The following is a 5,416-nucleotide window of genomic DNA, read 5'->3' as shown; positions in this document are numbered from 1 at the left end:
ATATATTGGACGACTATATTCGGACACCGGAAGTGTTTCGGGTGATTTAGGAGAAAACCGGAGTGCCGGAGGGGTTACCGGAACCCCCCGGGGAAGTATTGGGCCTTAGTGGGCCTGAGGGGAGAGAGAGGGCTGCAGCCCAGGAGGTGGCGTGCCCCCTCCCATGGGGAGTCCGAATTGGACTAGGGGAGGGGGGCGCGGCCCCTATTTCCCTCTCCCTCTCCCTCTCTTTCCTTCCCCCTTCCTCCTTCCTAGTTGGACTAGGAAAGGGGAGTCCTACTCCCACTAGGAGGAGGACTTCCCCCTCCTTGGCGCACCCCAAGGGCCGGCCGGCCTCCCCCCTTGCTCCTTTATATACGGGGGCGGGGGGGGCACCCCATAGACACACAAGTTGATCTACGGATCGTTCCTTAGCCGTGTGCGGTGCCCCCCTCCACCATATTCCACCTCGGTCATATCGTCGCGGAGTTTAGGCGAAGCCCTGCGCCGGTAGAGCATCATCATCGTCACCACGCCGTCGTGCTGAAGGAACTCATCCCCGAAGCTTTGCTGGATCGGAGCCCGGGGATCGTCATCGAGCTGAACTTGTGCTGAACTCGGAGGTGCCGTACGTTCGGTACTTGGATCGGTCGGATCGTGAAGACGTACGACTACATCAACCGCATTGTCATAACGCTTCCGCTTACGGTCTACGAGGGTACGTGGACAACACTCTCCCCTCTCGTTGCTATGCCATCACCATGATCTTGCGTGTACGTAGGAAAATTTTGAAATTACTACGTTCCCCAACAACTGGGACCAGAACAACTTCTCCGTTGAGCTCCACTCCTAGGCACGGTAGAACTCTGCAGCGTCTGATACGCTGCGTGGAAGATCTGCAAATGCCCGTGGAGAGCTCCGAATTCGAGTAAGTAAAAGAAACGCCTGCTCCACATGTTTGCTTTGTGTAAAGAACATCTTACCCGCTGCTATCTTTTTGGCCTCTTGGATCTCCTGCTGTGCTTTCCCGGCTTCGGCCTTGGCGTCTTTCAAATTTACAAGGGCTTCGCAAGCTCGGCCTCTTTCACCTTCAGCTCATGCTCCACGGACTCGCACTTCTTGCCGAGGTCCCGGAGCTCTTGTTGTACCTCGCCCACCCTAGCACTTTGCTTTTCGCGCTCCTTACATTCCGAGGCCGCCTTGTCTTCAGCCTTGGACAGCGCCTTCTTCAGGGACGCCACTTCGGCGGTGGCCCCTGTTACGAAGTCACGACACTTAGGTGTTAGACTCACCAATTTTGAATATCCTCAAATGCATAAGAGAGGGAATCACTTACCCTTGTTCTCTTCGAGCTGCCTCTTCGTGAGGTCGAGCTCTCCCTGCGCCTGCTCCAGGTCCCGCTTTAGTTCGGCGACCTCGGCAGTACGGGCAGCAGCAGCAAGCAGCACAGCCTGCTTATTCACAATAATACTTATTGTTAGACTCCTTCGGATTATAATTGACCCTCCATTTGGTTTTTCTTTCCGAACAACAAACAGAGTATCAAGGGCTACTACCTATTAGGTGGTAATTTTGCACATATTTATTACTTACCTCAAAGCCTGTTAGGAGGCTATTGCAAGCTTCGGTTAGTCCGCTCTTGGTGGATGAAACCTTCCAAATCACCGCACTCATAAGAGTACGGTGCTCTTCATCCATGGAAGCTCCGCGAAGCGCTTCCAGCAGACAATCCGACGCCTCATGCGCAAGGAGGTCCGCGACACAGACGGCTCGCCCTCCCTAACGAGGGGTCGTCCGCCTGAGTCCGGAACCTTCGAAGGTTCCGGAATTGTGTTCGGCTGAGAGCCCGGCTGGCCATAGGTCTGTCGACATGATCCGCGGGGATCTTGAACCCCGCGTGTCCGACATCTGGGACCCTGCCTCGAGGCGTCTCCAGAGTCACCTCCCCCCCCGCTCTGGGAGCCTTTGGACAACACCTCCGTGTCTTCCGTGGGTTGATGAGTAGTGGCCGTCGGAAGCGAGTTCATCTCCGAATTACTCAGGGACCCGGAGGAAGATACCTCGGGGTGATCCCTGGCCGGACTGCACGTATGTTCGGCGTTAAACAAAAAGCTATAGAGTGAAGTTTTGACGGAGTGCGGACACTTACGATCGCACTAGGGGCTTCCCCCTCGGCAGCCACCCCTCCTCGCTGAGAGCGGCCGTGGCAGAGTAGTCCGAAAGGGGCCCCTTCCCCTTCTTGGATGCCCCAGCCTCCCCTCCCGTGGCGGATTTCCTATTCTTCTCCCCCCCAGTGTGGGGAGGTAGAATCTCTTCCTGATTCCCCCCGCCTCCGCGGGAGGAATCCATCTCGTCGTCATCAGACGACAGGGGAATGACGGCCCTGCGCCGAGGGCCTTTTCCGGCCCCCCGGTCCACTTCCCCGGGCCCCTCATCCTCTTCGGATGGGGCGTCTTCTTCTTCTTCCTCCTCCCCTTCGTGGGAGGAGTCCGCCTCGTCATCTTCAGACGAGGCCTCCGGCACAACCTTACACCGGAGACCCTTTCGGATCCCCGGGGCCTTCTTCTCGGCCTTCGTCTCCGGCACCTTGTACGGTGCGAGGATCAGCATCTCCGTTAGGAGAGCATCAGCTGGGCCTTCTGGCAGTAGAGCCGGACAGTAAACCTGCTCCGCTGTCTCCACATAATCCTGAAGCAAACATGCATAATTACTTAAGGCTCTCCCATGAATACATTGAAAAGAACCGGGTCCGGTGGCAGTCTGAGAACTCACCTGACTAGGAGCCCGTGTGAAGTCCGCGGTCCTCGGATGTGGGAGGGGGTACTTCAGAGGCCTTGAATAGCACCTTCCATGCGCCTTTGTGCGTCATGTCGTAGAGCTTCAGGAGCGTCCGGTGTTCGGTCAGGACGAACTCCCACAGATTGACTGCCCGCCTCTGGCAGGGCAGGATCCGACGAACGAGCATTTCCTGGATCACGTTGACAAGCTTGATGTTCTTGTCCTTCATGCTTTTGATGCGTGTCTGGAGTCCAGTCAGCTCCGTAGAATCGCCCCAGGACAGGCCCTTCCTTTCCCAGGAGGTGAGCTGCATGGGGGCTCCAGATCTGAATTCGGGGGCCGCCGCCCAGTTGGTGCCGCGCGGCTCGGTGGTGTAGAACCACCCCGATTGCCATCCTCTTACGGTCTCCGCAAAGGAGCCGTCGAGCCATGTGACGTTGGGCATTTTGCCCACCATGGCCCCTCCGCACTATGCTTGTTGGCCTCTTACAACCTTCGGCTTCACGCAGAAGGTTTGCAGCCATAAGCCGAAATGAGGCTGGATGCGGAAGAAGGCCTCGCATACGACGATGAACGCCGAGATGTTGAGGACGAGATTTGGGGCTAGATCATGGAAATCTAGCCCGTAGTAAAACATGAGCCCACGGACGAAGGGATGGAGTGGAAATCCCAGTCCACGGACGAAGTGGGCGACGAATACGACCCTCTCGTGGGGTCCTGGGGTCGGAATGACCTGCCCGGTGTCCGGTAGCCGGTGCACTATATCCGCGGCCAAATATCCGGCCGCCCGAAGATTCGCGATGTGCTTCTCCTTGACGGTGGAAGCCACCCACTTGCCTCCTGCTCCGGACATGTTTAGCTATGCGGAGAAGACTTGGGCTTGGGCGCTGGAGCTCGAGGGGGCAAGAGTGGGCAAAGGAGGTAGAAGGTGTGGGTGAAAATGGAGAAATCTTATCCCTTTATAGAGGAGCCGAGAGCAGTGCGCCTCCCCACTTGCCCGTTGACAATCGCTTATTTCCCAAGCGCCACGATTAATGGCATGGTGAGATTACCCATACCCGTATTGATGAGAATCCCGCGATAAGGGGACACGATCTCTGCTTTGACAAGACGTGTCAAAGAAACCGCCTCGCAATATGCGCTGTAGCTGGTTGTGGGAAAACGGATTGAATAATGATCTGATCGTAATAACATGTCACGTCATCAGAAAAAGTTGTCAGCAGATTGCATTTGTGAAATATCATTCTCTCTACGGTGGCATATGAAGATCATCTCGCAGATCCGGACACGGTCTAAGTGTTCGATGATTACCTTGGAGTATTCGGAGGAGGAACCCGCCCTGCAATGCCGAAGATAATACTGCGCGCCGGACTCATCGTCATTGAAGCCTGGTTCAGGGGCTACTGAGGGAGTCCTGGATTAGGGGTATCCGGACAGCCGGACTGTGTACAACGTCTGGACTATTGAAGCGTGAAGATACAAGACTCAAGACTTCGGCCCGTGTCCGGATGGGACTCTCCTTTGCGTGGACGGAAAGCTTGGCGATCCGGATATTATATTTCCTTCCTTGTAACCGACTCCATGTAAACCCTAGCCCTCTCCGGTGTCTATATAAACCGAAGAGGTTGGTCCTTGGAAGGCCGATCACAATTACAATCATACCATCATAGGCTAGCTCTTAGGGTTTAGCCTCTACGATCTCGTGGTAGATCTACTCTTGTACTACCCATATCATCAATATTAATCAAGCAGGAAGTAGGGTTTTACCTCCATCAAGAGGGCCCGAACCTGGGTAAACATCTGTGTCCCTTTCTTCCTATTACCATCAGCCTTGACGCACAGATTGGGACCCCCTACCTGAGATCCGCCGGTTTTGACACCGACAGCGCCAAGTTGGCCTCGGATTCATCAGAGGAATTGGTGAGGGTGCTGTGGTTCCGGTGGGGTAGGTCAAGACTGCGATGTGGGGATTGAGGTGGCGCGATAGACGAGGCAAACGTCGGGGCAACTCTTTAGAGGTGGAGGACGGGGCGGCTGATCCGGCGGGACGATGAGATCAACGACGGCCTCATCCGGTGCGTTGGATGAGGGATGGCGAGCTGTTGCGGTGGACGACATAGTCGGAAGAGTCTCCGGCTGGGCGGTGGTCGGGAGGCCGACGGAGGAGCGTGGGATTTCGCGGGTTTTGGCGGCCTCGGTGTATGAATGGGGGGGCGAAGGGGAAGGGAGGGAGGAGCCAAGCTTAGGGACGCCCTTGTCCGAAATGTAGGGTAAGTTACCAGCGTACCCCCACCGGTTTTGACACCGCGACGTGGAGCTTCATTTCCAGCTAAGGGGTAGAAGGGGGATTTCGCGTGTTTGGGCTGCGGGGCCGATTTCGGATGAGGAAGGAGTTTTCGCACGCGTCGAAATTTCGGGATAAAAAGGCGTGGCCCGGGTTGAAGAGGCGGGAGTTTCAAAGCAGGTGAGACAAAAGATACTCGAGTTTGAAAATTTCGGGATAACAAGGTGCGGATTCCTTGTTCGGCAGAACAAATTTAATGGTGTTGCTGTTGATGCTGTTGTTGTTTGCTGTTGTTGTGTTGCTGTTGGTGTTGCTGTTGTTGTTGTTGTTATTGTTGTTGTTGTTGTTGTTGTTGTTGTTGTTGTTGTTGTTGTT

This window comes from Triticum dicoccoides, chromosome 4B (assembly GCF_002162155.2).
Source record: "Triticum dicoccoides isolate Atlit2015 ecotype Zavitan chromosome 4B, WEW_v2.0, whole genome shotgun sequence".
Taxonomy (NCBI): domain Eukaryota; kingdom Viridiplantae; phylum Streptophyta; class Magnoliopsida; order Poales; family Poaceae; genus Triticum; species Triticum dicoccoides.
Note: the sequence above shows the minus strand (reverse complement) of the source record.